The sequence below is a fragment of the Garra rufa genome, chromosome 7, assembly GCF_049309525.1.
Source record: "Garra rufa chromosome 7, GarRuf1.0, whole genome shotgun sequence".
Taxonomy (NCBI): domain Eukaryota; kingdom Metazoa; phylum Chordata; class Actinopteri; order Cypriniformes; family Cyprinidae; genus Garra; species Garra rufa.
The window spans coordinates 21,151,067-21,165,797 of record NC_133367.1 but is presented as its reverse complement, the minus strand read 5'-3'; the positions used below and the strand labels follow the sequence as shown (position 1 = coordinate 21,165,797).

The window sequence follows — 14,731 nt, the reverse complement described above, 5'->3', positions numbered from 1 at the left end:
TTTTGTTTTTAGATTGAGACAGCAGACACTACAGCATTGCTGGACATCTCTGAAAGAGTGGTAGCTTGTGGGTACACTGGACCACTAACATCTGACAGAAAGGAGGACCTTGTCAGGTATGTGTGACATTTGTAGTTCTTTTTAAATCTGGCTCTCTACTTCCTTTTCCTCTCAAATCTACTCATTAGGGTTTAGATTTTTTGAACACTTTAAGCAGACCCATTTCCCTTGCTTTTCCGATTGTTCTGGAAAGCATAACAATATCACTGAATTTCAGAAGTGCACCCTTCCCCCAGACCTGAAAGGTCACAATTTCTATAGTCAATGTAAATTAAACCCAAACTCTTCTTAACCTCTTCCTAACCCTAACTATATTGTAATTTCATAACTATATAATAACTTCTATTCCTCTTATTAACAAGGTATTTTCTATTGTAAACACTATTTACTTTATGTAGTGCTGTTGTCCTGCATTCAACTGTCCGAATCCTTCCAGTGCTGCAGCAGATGTGCAAAGGATTGGAACTCTATGGCCTTCATGAAATGATCAGCTTTTACTTTTGAAAAAGTAAGTATTGTTACTTGCATTTTTACATATGATTTTGAGTGGTGCATAATAAAAAGTTGTTCTTTTTGATTGGCAGCCTGATGCAGATTTCCTCACAACGGCCCTTACACCCATTTTAAGTGAGGTGGGCTCAGTCAAAAGACAGAGGGAGTTGCGAATTGTGAACTATTTACAAGACTTCATTCAGAGCCTTGAAGATGAAGGTAACATTGTTACTCCGAATTGTTGTAATTACATCAGTTTTAATGGGGTGCACTCAGCCAATACAGTGTTGGGTATTATGGATGTAACTAAAGATACACATAAAAATGTGTTTACTAGGGCTGGGTGAAAAATATTGGTATTCCTAAATCCCAAGATTCGATAAGCCTAGCCTGTTTTTATTTAATGGATGGAACATTGTAGTGCACATCCCATCCAATAAAGCGCAGTAACTTTGTGCTTTGGTATTTTTAATACAGTGTTTTTCAACCCAGGTCCTGGGTGTTCTTTAATGTTGTATTTTTGAACAAATCTGTTAAGTTTTTATGACAGCCACTATTTATGTTCATATTTATATTTACAAAAAACTGAATTACTATGTAATTGTAACTTATAATAAAGACTTAAGTGTAATTTAAGCAGTTGTATCGCACAAATCAGTCAATTTTTACCCTCTATATTATAATGTAGTACCAACTGACTCTCGTGTATATTTTTCAGCATAGTCAAGTTTTTTTTTTCTTGAAAATTTGGCATGTACTGTACCTGATATATATCCAAAACCTTGATTTTAATCTGTAATCGAATTGCAAGCTTGTGATTGAGAATCGGATCATGAAATTGGTCAACCCAGCCCTAGTGTTTACATTATTCATTTATAATACTTAACATTGTAGATTTGCTTTTAATTTTGTTTCTTGCAGAAGGAAGCAACAGCACAGAGAACAGAGGTGAGGACGACAATGAACAAGGGGATAAAATGGGGCACTACACCAGCGGAGATGAACAAGAAGAAAAAATCACTGTCAGCAGCTTCATGCAGTGGCTGACTGGTCAAGACCACGTTCCCATTTCATCCACGCAGAGAGAAAAATTCAAAATACACGTAGCATTCAATCACGACTGTCAGCTTCAGTACGGTCAACAGCGTTTGTGCTATCCTCTCGTAAACGCATGCTCCTGTACCATCACCTTGCCCACCCGGCACTTGGGGAATTACAAAGAGTTTCTGTGCATTATGCGACAGGCTGTGAGTAAAAGTAAAGAATTTGGTCGATCATGAAATAAATTCTTAGTGTAGTGTTTACTTCATATACTGTTTAGTCTGAAATACTGTTATTAGTTTGAAAAAAAAAAAAAAAAACAGGAAGTTAACAGTTTTAATATGTATTCTGTAGTTCGATTCTTTATTGTTCTTAATTCTTTGTTGACAGATTGTTACAAATTGTTTTCAATTCAGAAAGTACATGTGCTCACAAAGTATATTTGTATTCAACAAATTCCAGTGCACAATAAAATCTGTGTCTTTAAGCTTGCTTGGTGTTTTGTTTCTGTTCAATTAATATGATAGATTTGTTGAAACAAACTCCCGACAAAGCAAATACAGTTCTTTGACAGGGACATTAGCACCAGTTGAATTCAGCAGGTGTTCGAGGGCCCTCAATCTATCTGGACTCGGAGGGCATTCAAATTCTGGAACAACAACTCCCAAGAAGCTGCTGTGTCCCAATCCAGGTCTGGCTCTTCAATGTCCTGAAGGTATAGCAGTTAAATACATGGTTAAGTATCTAGAGTAATACCTTACCATAAATAGCAGTGTGCTGACAGGAAGTAAAGCAGTGTTACAATACCTCGTAACTCTCTAACTGGCCAGTATTTGTGTGTATCAGTCCCATCTGCCACAGCTGCTCTGGACTTCGATTGCCCTCTGAGGAGAGTGGATGATGGTTCCAGGCTTCTGTGAATGTGTCCAAATCTGCCTGAAGTCTTGGGAGGAAAGTGTAGTGCACACAGAAAAGTTCCTCAACCACCGACAAGTCAAGCAATCCTTCTGCCTCCAGCGAGTGCAGCATGTCCGAGTACTTGTTGGTCACCATGATTCTGACATCACGCCAGAGACGCTCAATCCTATTACAAAAACTTTTTTTTTTGTTTCTTTTTAAAGTGTTAAAATAAATAAAACAGTGCATATAATACAGCTGAGATTAATTATTATTGTTGAATGTAAAATATTCTGTTACTTCAGCGACACTGAAAAGCTACCTACAGATGTACTGGTCAAAAAAAAAAAAAAAATCATAATTTGTTACATTTCCATCCAAGAATCTGACCATGGGATACATATAACATATTTCAGAATGGTTGTTTAAGAAAAAGCCATAAACATACTAAATCACTGCAAAAATATTTCGACAGGCAGTATAGGTTGCTGAAAATACAAGTTTTAAATAATTCTTTGATATTTTAGAAATTGCAGAAAATTGTCCTTTACCTTTGATTATGGACACTTTTACCGGCTATGAAACTTCCACGGTCTGGTCTGCTCTTGATACCAGATGACTAGTAAACACTAAATAAAAAAATAAAATAAATGAAATAATAAAAAAACAAGGTGTGACCTGTGTTTTTTCAGAAACAATAAGTGAAAACATACCTTCCTGGAATAACCATCCACACCACCAAATATTATGATGTTGTATCTATTCACAAGACAGAAAAACAAAAGACAAAAACTTTTTTTTCCTAATTGTACAGTAATTTTCTTTTGTGCTACAATTCCTGTGCCTTTTTTCTGTTGTTAGAAAAGAGTAGCAATTTACTTTAAAAAGTGTTACTTTTTCTATAAAAATGTTTAATATGAAGGTCCTCCAAAAGATGCCTTTTTAGGATTTGCTGCAGAATAGAGATCAACAAAATAACATAAGAATAACAAAATAATAACATCATAAGAACATCAACATCACGATGCTTATTAATATGAACAAATAATTTATTTTTCATCCAAAGGTCCTTTGAACCAATTTGGGATTTACTATCATGTACACTTACTTAATGGACACTTTACTTACATTGCTGTGGTTATAAGGAAAAATATAAAAATGGCTAGGTAAGCATATATATATATAAACAAAGACGAAGAGTGGGCATCTAGGGTTACTCCAGGTTATTATTATTCATCCTTTTCTTCAGAAGCTGCAGCAAATCTCTGGTCTTCACCAGATGGCCCAGCCTCTTCCTCACAAGCGTGTAATGCCAATTCGATAGTCATAGGCTTCACTAAACGGATTTCAACGGTGTGGCTCTGGATCGTACGGGTTTTGGGCTCTTCAGTATGAAGGCAAATGCAAATCAATGCCATTAATCAGCGAGCGCAGCACTGATGCAGACGCGCGCAGTAACCCAGATACTCGCGCGAACACTTTTATTTTTGTCAGTCGTGGGGCGGGACTTGCTGCTTTAATTGTAATCGCAAACGCCATTGGTTACCTCCTCTATTCCGTACGGTGGCCGAGAAGTGCAAAACACAACAACAAATCGCAACACAAAAAACAAATCTGAAAACCAAATAACAAATCCAGAATCAAAATTACAAATTAGAAAACGCAATATCAACTCTAAAAAAAAACCATAAAACACAATAACAACTCCGGAAACAAAATAGCAAGTCGGAAATCACAATAACAAACAAAAAAACAAAACGACAAGTCAGAAAACACAACAATAAATCAGAAAACACAACGTCAAATCCGTCAAAACGGAAAAGGTAGGTATTTTGTGTGACCGGCGTAGTCGCTGCTGATTGGACGGAACTCCTGTCAATCAAGACAAAACGCTCGATCGTCACGTGATTCACGAAGCCTCAAATAGTTCAAGGAAGTTCATAGCGGAATACATTGAGTTAGAGAGACAGAACTGCGATTTTTTGGTATTTAGTGACAATAAAATAATTTATTGACATTATTTATAAAATAATGTATACACGTATACATAATATACATATCTAGTTGTATAAGTGTTGTTTTTAAAAGATAAAATCCGCTAATATTTGAGGATTAATGTGGTCAGCTATCCTCACCTGCCTTGTTAACATATTTTAGGCTTAAGTCACCATGGTAAAAGTCCGTGTTTGCTATGTAAACGACATTGTGGTCTGTTACTAAGGTAACTTAAGCCTCTCTATATAAATATAATTATATAGATATAATATAAATACATATGTGCGTGTGTGCTTGGGTGTTCTTACAACTTTTATGTTAGTCAAGTGCAATCACATCTTAATGTTCGTTGTCGTTTTACTGATCTCATGGTAAATGTTGAGTTTGTTGTCTTACAAGTTAAAATATTTTAAGATTGAGTGAAAATGAATCTTGTTTAATGTTTTTAATCTTGTGCACCCCTCAATTATTAATATCTAAAATATATATTTGAAATGACCTGAAGTGGTTGAGGGTATGAAAATCACAGGTAATGCCAAATTAGACTGTAATGTTTGTACTGAGGGAAAGTTCATCAACAACAGAAATAGGAAAACTGACACAAAAGCTGGTGAGGCCCTAGAGTTGGTACACACTGACTTTGCATACTTATATCCATCTTGAGAAGTTGGTTCAATGGGACCTGCTGTTTCATTCACAGACAGTGGCGGCTCCTGACAAATATCTCTGGGGGGGCACCGGTTCCGATGATGGTAAAGATAACCGCTTTAATGGGTAAAATTATGATAAAATTCAGATAGCCAACTTTACAGCATTACATTACATTGTTTGATTTGGTTTCCCTGTTCCTAGTTGGCAACATTAGGAATGAATTGTACAAACTGTACAGTATTTTGAATAGCTATATTATATTTATCGCAATGGTTCCAAATACACTGAAACACTTCCACCATGGCCATCAAGAGACACATTGTCATCAACTAGTTTGCCCTCTAATAGTAAAAAAAAAAACATTTGAAGAATACAACATATAACATACAAGGCCATAAACAGGGTTTGAAAATTAGTGAGGTCCGAAGTAAGGTGTTAAGAATTGTGCTATAACACCCACAAATGCACTACATATAGCCTAAACTTCAAAATAGACAGACATGTAGATGATTGTGAAATATTTTTTATTCAGTATAATGTTTTACATGGAAAGTTTTTTGTTTTTTTTTAGCTGAAGAAATTTTTATTTTTTAACAAGTAAAAAAAATAACGTTAGAATAATGACACTGGCATAAAACTAACGTTCAACTTTCCACTTTATAAACGTTCCAAAGTGTCACACTAAATTGGACAAACGAGTCAAAAAACACGCATAATAGGTGGATCTGGCAACAAATGGAGGCTGCTGCACCCGCGCTCTCACTCAACGCGTTCTTAACCCCTTAAGCTCTGCAGCTATTTGGGGGATTTCCGCCTTCTATACTCTTTGATTATAGGTGCGTTCGAGATGCACTACACTAGCCTGCCGCCGGCTGGCGAGAGCAGCCGCTTGCAGTCGGGGGAGGAGTAAAGAGACGGCAGTCAAGTCGGACACTTATAGAGGATGAAACTGTATTCCAAACATACACAGAAAAAGGAATAAAGAAAAAGAAGAAATGAAACTACATAAGATAAATAAATAAAAGAAAAAAAATTACCCTATCATTTATTCTATAGGCTATAATCGTTTTGCTTTTTTTGTTGATCATATCAAGTATGTGAGTTACTTTAATGTAATGCAATATGACGTTTATTATTTGCATCTTGGTTTTGTAGTTAGCTATAGGACATTTTTTACAAATATAAGCAGTTTATCAAGTGTAGTGAAGCCTCTCACAGCATCCATTAAAAAACGGCCTCTGGTTGACCAGTTTTTTTCCCCCAAACTTTACTCTTATACAATAAGAATATATGTTTACCATATCGCCTAATCTTCATTTTCATCAATAATGTTTTGTTTGAATATTAGATATTCGATATAAAGATTGATTCCATACAGGAACTTATTTAAGAAAAAACACGCAGCACACGTCGTGCTTGTCATCACATAATCTGACCAATGAGAATAAAGTGTGTCGTCATCAAAGCTTTCGCAGCCGATTTTAAGCAGCTGCAGCGCCTGACCTCTGCGACTGCTCTCGTTTTGCTCTCACGGTACTTTGATGGCACACGTGATCGAAAGGCGGCTGCAGCGCCGATCAAAGTCGGACAAATTATCTTACCAGAATGCATTGTTTTGTAAGGCGGCAGCCGATTTCTTTCGGCGCCGCATGAAGTCGAACGCACCTTATATCTACGGTCTAAGAGTCCAAAAACTACATATCCCACAATCCCCTGCACCGTCGAAGCATCTTGTGTGACCCGGAACCTCTCCATGACTCTTCTTCTTCTGCGCGCTGGAGAGGCGTCGGTGTCATCGTTCACAGCTCTATTCAGCACAGCAGGCGGCCGGAGAGTGTAACCTGATCTACTGAGGCGCTCTGAATGCAGCCGTAGACACACACACACCTGTTTGAGCAGTTTAGAGCGCTTCTCCATAAGCGCGCAAGTGGTTGGAAAAAGCGCGTCTGGCAAAACAATGGATTTCTCAGCAATAAAAGCACGGAGAAACGTGAAAACTCCAGCTGAACGCACGTGATGGAGATTTACTACTAATCAAAGTACCGGCTTCATTCACTAAATGCGCCTCATAATCGCATTCGATTTATCGTGCAGCCCTACCTCCAAGCAACAATTTGTGAACGATTCTTGTTCAAAACATGCTTAACAAGAATTATTGGTATACAAATAGTTAGGCTGAATGACATTTTAGTGGGTGTCTTCCGTAATTCATTAAGAGTCCTTTTTTTTTGCTCAGAAAAGCTAGAAAAATAAGATACATTCTAATATACTAGGAAAAAAACAACAATTAAAGTTCTATTACACTTTATTTTTGGACACTCAAAAGCCCCTTTCCATCTTTGACCCATTCATTCAGAACACAACAGACTGTTTTCATTAGTACTCTCCACAATAAATGAATTTTTCAATAATTTTTTGTTTATTTAACATCATGAGCATTAAGCTGTGAAAGAATCTCTGCGGATGCTGTTAGAGACTTTTCATGGATTATGGCGTTTAGTTAATGATTTAACTGTATGTTTTTTCATCAGGCACGTCCATGAACAAAAACTAAACATTAATTGACTGTCCTAAACACCGCGTCCAAACACACTCGAGTCAAAGCCATTACACTGTGAATCACTTATATTGTATCTTTTCTCTGATTCTTGAAAATTTGGCAAAAACATGTCCCACCAAGAAAAGTGCTCATTCTGTTGGAAATGAAGAACATTTTCATAAATCAAAAGAATCAAGATTATAATCAGAGGGTCAGTTGCACATATGTAAGGTTCTTTTATAGTTTTATTTTAATTTTGTATTAATTTAATTATCAAATCTGGCCCATTGCCTACAAAATCACTTGTCCTCAGATAGGAGATAATCATTTCAACTTGATTAAAAAAGCAAAAAGTAATCATTAAATTGAATAATATTTCTACTATATGAAAGAGTACATTGTAATATGTATCAAAAATTACAAACACTGTGTTTTGAATAATATTTACAATTATTTTTTGGTTGCACAAAATGTGTCCCACATATGCGTCACCACCGTCAGATGTTTATAAAAAGCAATAAAATCAGGCAACTACAAGGTCAACTGCATTCCTGAGGACCACATTATCAAATCTTCAGCTCTACTGTATGCTTCAAGATCAGCCAAGCTCCTGTAAATTTGCTATTTTCTCTTAAACTTATTAATATTTTTGGACACTGCTACTGTGGCAACCATAACATGTCAACACCGTCTCTTTTGTATAAAAAATATTAGATTTGATTATGACATAAATGTATACTTTTTACGAACAAGTCTGAGGTAGCTAGTAGCAACAGAGTGGAAACAAGATGGCAAATGTGAACAACTAATGCATATCATGTGAAATAGTATGTTCTCTTACGAGAGGTCTCTCGTACTGCGTAAGTATCTTACGCTAGGGGAAAATCCTTTTCTGCGAGATATTGAAGCCAAAAATTATCCTTAATTTTGAAATAATGTAAAGCGCGTTGCAGCAGCATACAGACATAGGCGAAACAGCTTGCGCACCTATTGGCTGCTCTGCGGCAACTGCAGCAGCCTATAGAGCGAGGCCTGGCGCGACGCCAGATCCAATGGGGGCATTTCGCGCCCTTTGCGTCGCTTCCCGCCTAAAAGGGCGTGGTCTAGGCCTATAAGAACCGCTCGCAGGCAGCTATTATCTGATTTTTTTATCCTTCAAGCGAAGCACACGCATCGCTGGAGCCGGAGAAGAAGCCGCCGTCGACTGCAAGCATCTCAGCGGGACGAGCCACTGAAGCTGCTGGCCACGCCGCCTTCCGTGCCTTCCTGCTGCGCTTTCCGGCGCCTATATCCTTTATAATCTACAGTGTGTGTCGCCGTTCTTATAGGCCTAGACCACGCCCTTTTAGGCGGGAAGCGACGCAAATGGCGCGAAATGCCCCCATTGGATCTGGCGTCGCGCCAGGCCTCGCTCTATAGGCTGCTGCAGTTGCTCTAAAGAGAGCAAAGCGTCTTTTTAAAGATGCCTTCCTGCGGCTCGTGCAGATGCCAATGGCGACTCTGAGGACTCGCCTGGCCTTCTTCAATGAGGCTGCTCCCCCGCCCGCCGCGTTGTCGCGCCGTAAAAAGCGCCGTGCCCAGCGGGCCCCGGATCCTTCCCCCAGCCGACAAAGCTCGCCGGTTCACCCGCCTGCTTCACCGACCTCGTCAGCCTCTGTTCCGGACGTAAAGCGGCCGCTGTCTGCCACCGCTTCCATCGAAGCCGCTGACGAGGGGGCCATGAAGGAGGAAGAGGATTTCCGTTTCCCGCCAAAACGGGAACGCGCATGCTGCTCAGAAGAGGCGATAGCAGCCCACTTATGTCTGCCCTCCGCTGGACGACGTGCTAAGTCGTTCTCACGGCTACCCAGATAAACCCCCAATAGAGTGTATTTTCTGGTGTCCCGGCCACGGCCGATGGTGTTTTCATGTGTAGTGAAACACACAAACACACAAACACAGCCTGTCACACAGGTCCCGCGCACATAAGATCGACTCAGATCGATTGCGCTTCACACGTGGTAAATGTGCCCGCTTCACAGTGCCCACAGACACCACATTATGCACGTCAAACGGTTTCTGTAAAAACAAAACCAAAAGTGCATTCGCTCTATGCAGGCGAACGTTGTTTGGAGTGTGTTAAATGTGCCCACTGCCTCACAGCCACATCCACACACAGACATAATAGTTCCCGCTATCAGCGTGTCCCATGCCTCAAATGTCACGAACACGTTTTGCATGAAATCAACGTGCATTCGCTCCATGCAAGCGAACAATGTTTGGAGTGTGTTAAATGGGACTGTTCCAGTGTTTTCTGCAGCCAACAAGCCGGTTCTGTCGCCCGCTTGCCTGCACACAAAGGTTGTTTTCACGGCTACCCAGATAAACCCCCAATAGAGTGTATTTTCTGGAGTCCCGGCCACGGCCGATGGTGTTTCATGTGTAGTAAGAATGCCCACTACTTAGTGCCCATCACTACACACAAGCACAACCTGTCACACAGGTCCCGCGCACATAAAATCGACTCAGATCGATTGCGCTTCACATGTGGTAAACGTGCCCACTTCACAGTGCCTACAGACATCACATTATGCACGCCTCAAGGTTTCTGTAAAAACGAAACCAAAAGGCATTCCCTATATGCAGGCGAACGTTGTTTGCAGTGTGTTAAATGTGCCTGTTGCCACACAACCACATCCACACACAGACATAATAGTTCCCGCTATCAGCGCCCGCGCCCCGAATGTCACGAGCACGTCTCTTGTGCCACAGCACACCGAAACCACTCCGTTACTGAACGAACGGAGCGCGCTTCGAGGGGTTTCGAAATGGGTGCTGGACATTATAAAAGGAGGCTATTCGCTACAGTTTCACCGACGCCCGCGCCACTATACAGCGTGCGTCGAGACCACAATGCAGACAGAAGCAGCACACCTGCTTCGAGCCGAAGTGGCGAAACTATTGAGCAAAGGGGTCATAGAGCCCCTTTCTCAAGCTCAAAGCGAAGGAGGGCTGTACAGCAGATATTTCCTGGTACCGAAAAAAGACGGTGGTCTCAGACCCATATTAGATCTAAGGCAACTGAACAAAGCGCTGGTGAAGCGTCGGTTCTGGATGCTCACGACCAGAAAAATCCTCGCGCAAGTTCGCCAAGGAGACTGGTTCGTGTCAGTGGATCTGAAAGACGGGTATTTTCAAATACAGATAGCGTCACGTCACAGGCGGTTTTTGAGATTCGCCTTTGAGGGCCAGGCATATCAGTACACAGTCCTGCCGTTCGGTTTGTCCCAGGCACCCCGTACATTTACGAAGTGCATGGACGCAGCACTCGTTCCTCTCAGACTGAAAGGCGTGCGCATACTGAACTATTTGGACGATTGGCTGATTCTAGCGCAATCTCTCTCAGTGCTTGTGGAACACACGACCATGTTACTCGATCACCTCGAGAATTTGGGTCTCAGAGGCAATTGGGCGAAGAGCTCTCTGTTTCCCAGTCAGAAGGTGTCACAAACGGGACGACTGAGAGTGGGGATCCAAATGCAAGGCTTTATTACGAAGATCGTGGTCGAACAGACAGGGTCGAAAATCACCAGCGAACAGCAACAACAGAGATAATCCAATATCGTAATCCAATAAACAAGCGTGGGTCAAAATACAGGTGAGCAGTCCAAAGTAAACAATGGAATGAAAACCAGAAACTAGAAAACTATGACTAAGACTAGGAATAAACTGACTAAGACTATGACTAGGAAAACAGGGAAAACAAACAGGGAAAAACGCTCAGTAAGGTCCACAAATGCAAATCAATACTTCGCGGTGTGAGTGTGTGTGAAGCTGGCTTTTATGGAGGACAAACAGGAAGTAACCAGCGAAGCAGCAGAGGGAGCAGCAAGAGTCTGTGAGGGGCAAGGCTCCCTCTGCTGGCCTGGTGTGACATAGCCCCCCCCCAAGGAGCGGCTTCCAGACGCTCCAAACAGAAACAGTCCAGGGGAGCGGTGGGGGGGGGCCAGGAGACTGAGGCAGCACAGGTTGGGCAAAGGCCCTCCAGAGCAGAGCCGGAGGTAGAGCAGTCCTCCGAGGTGGAGCAAGAGGCTTAGGAACCCTCCAGGGCGGAGCAGGAGGCGGAGCAGCCCTCCGGGGCGGAGCTGGAGGTGGAGCAAGAGGCTTAGGAACCCTCCAGGGCAGAGCAGGAGGCGGAGCAGCCCTCCGGGGCGGAGCTGGAGGTGGAGCAAGAGGCTTAGGAGCCTTCCAGGGCAGAGCAGGAGATGCAGGAACCCTCCAGGGTGGAGCAGGAGGCGGAGCGTCCCTCCAGGGCGGAGCAGGAGGCGTAGAAGCCCTCCAGGGCGGAGCAAGAGGCTTAGGTACCCTCCAGGGCGGAACAGGAGGTGCAGGAACCCTCCAGGGTGGAACAGGAGGCGCAGGAGCCCTCCAGGGTGGAACAGGAGGCGCAGGAGCCCTCCAGGGCAGAGCAGGAGGCGCAGGGGCCCTCCAGGGCGGAGCAGGAGGCGCAGGGGCCCTCCAGGGCGGAGCAGGAGGCGCAGGGGCCCTCCAGGGCGGAGCAGGAGGCGCAGGAGCCCTCCAGGGCGGAGCAGGAGGTGTAGAAGCCCTCCAGGGCGGTGCAAGAGGCTCAGGAGCCCTCCAGGGCGGAACAGGAGGCCGCATCATGGACTGGGACCTGGGGAGAATAGAGATAGAGGAGGCAGACAGAGCAAGGAGAGAGGTAGAGAGTTCATGGGGGGAAGACGTGGCCTCCATAGCCGTGACTAGACAGACGAGAACTTCAGGGACAGCTTTCGTGGTCGTGTCAGGAACGACAGTGAGTTTAGGCGGTGCAGGCACAGTGTGAAGCCCGGGCGGTGCAGGCAGAGCAGGGAGTCTTGGCGGAGCAGACAGAGCAGGGAATCTTGGTGGAGCAGGTAGAGCAGGGAACCCTGGTGGTGCTGGCAGGGCAGGGAGCATTGGCGGTGCAGGCAGAGCTTGAAGCCTTGGCGGTGCAGACAGAGCGTGAAGCCTTGGCGGTGCAGGCAGAGCATGAAGCCTTGGCGGTGCAGGCAGAGCGTGAAGCCCTGGCGGTGCAGGCAGAGCGTGAAGCCTTGGCGGTGCAGGCAGAGCGTGAAGCCTGGGCGGTGCAGGCAGAGCGGGGAATTCCGCCATAAACGTCACCTCCAAAAGAGGTATAGGCGCGGCGGACGTGTGGGCAGATGGGGCCTCCAAAGCAAACTTGTTGACAGACTCATGGGCAGAAGAGGCCTCTGGGGCGCAGTGTGCAGCCCACACACTCAAAATGGCGATAGCCATAACAGGTAACGCAGTGGGCAGTAGAATGCCCACCGGGTCGGTGGGTGTGAGGCTTTGGAGCGTTGGCTCTGCGGGACTTGGGAGCGTTGGCTCTGCATGGCCTGGGACCGGCGGCCTGGGTGAGACATGACATGGCTCTGGGTGTTTGGGTGAGTCCTTACTTGACATTGGAGTTTCAGCTGTGGCTTGACTTGGCGTGGATGGCACCGTGGTGTATGGACTTGACCAGGCTGGAGCAGCTGTGACTGGGTATGGCTTGACTGGACCTGATTCAGGATGTGAAACGGTGTTTTGATGTGACTCAGGAACCTCAGCCATTACGTGACCAGACCTTGCAAGAGTAGCAGCTGTGGTGTGCTCTGACTCTGTGGGAACAGCAGCTGGTGGAGACTCAGGAGAAGCAGACATGACGTTTACCAGCTGTGGTTTGATTGATGTGACGTGAGTGGGCTCTGGCTTGGCAGATGTGATGTTTGCGGGCGCTGACTTGGCTGTCGTGGCGTTTGCAGTCGCTGGTTTGGCTGGCGTGGTGTTAGCGGATGCTGGCTTGGCTGACGTGGTGTTAGCAGGTGCTGGCTTGGCTGACGTGGCGTTAGCAGGTGCTGGCCTGGCTGACGTGGCGTTGGCAGGGGCTGGCTTGGCTGACGTGGCGTTAACAGGTGCTGGCCTGGCTGGTGCTGATAGTAAGGAACCAATTGAACGAGCTGACAGCAGTGGTGGGTCCTCCAAGCTTGATATGAGTCTCTGATAAGTCCTGGAGTGGTGAAAGTCTGATGCCGTAGCCACCATGTTGATAGCAGACTCAGGTATGGCGGCCATCTTACGTGCAGGTTCAGGCGTGGCGGTCATTTTGGTCGGAGACACAGGAACAGCGGTCATCCCGGCCGAGAATTCATGAACGGAAGCCATCTTATGTGAAGGCACAGACGTGGCGGCCATTCTTGCAGCAGGCTCTGGCGTGGCAGCCATCTTTGCAGCAGGCTCTGGTGTGGCGGCCATCTTTGCAGCGGGCTCTGGCGTGGCGGCCATCTTTGCAGCAGGCTCTGGCGTGGCGGCCATCTTTGCAGCAGGCTCTGGCGTGGCGGCCATCTTTGCAGCAGGCTCTGGCGTGGCGGCCATCTTGTGAGCAGGATCTGGAAGAGCAGCCATCTTGCGAACAGACTCGGGAAAGGCGGCCAACTTTGTTACAGGCTCAGGAGGGACGGCAGTCCGGTGAACAGGCTTGGGGATGGCGGCCATCTTGAGAACAGGATCTGGAAGAGCAGCCATCTTGTGAACAGGCTTGGGGATGGTGGCCATCTTGTGATCGGGCCTTGGGGTGGCAGCCATCTTGCGAGAGAAGTCAGAGGTGGTAGATCTCTTGTGAGCTGGGTTCAATTGGGTGACCATCTTGAACGCGGACTCAGAAAGAATAGTCATTCCGAAAGCAGATTCTGGAAAGGCAGCCATTTTGTGAACAGGTACGGGAAAGGTAGCCATCTTGTGAAGGGGCTCTTGAAAGGCAGACATCTTATGAACAGGCTTAGGAGAGGCAGCCATCTTGTGAACAGGCTTTGAAATGGCTGCCATCTTGTGCTGTGGCTCTAGGCTGGCAGACATCTTGTGCTGAGGCTCGGGGCTAGCAGACATCTTGTGCTGAGGCTCAGGGCTAGCAGACATTTTGTGCTGAGGCTCTAGGCTGGCAGACATTTTGTGCTGTGGCTCTTCAACAACACCCACAGAAAAGGGAGAGCCACTCAATCGCAGTGCATAGTTCATATAATCCTTCAGTGAGCATGA

At 44.7% G+C, this 14,731-nt stretch overlaps 1 long non-coding RNA gene across 1 annotated transcript; it reads right to left on the bottom strand.

Moving 5' to 3' along the window:
• Nucleotides 1-1,480: 1,480 nt before the first annotated feature.
• On the bottom strand, nt 1,481-3,309 carry LOC141337834 (uncharacterized). Its single transcript, XR_012355794.1, has 4 exons — nt 3,204-3,309; nt 3,042-3,119; nt 2,401-2,536; nt 1,481-2,302 (listed from the first exon to the last, which is right to left on the bottom strand). It is a non-coding gene; the product is annotated as an uncharacterized lncRNA (long non-coding RNA).
• Nucleotides 3,310-14,731: the final 11,422 nt, after the last annotated feature.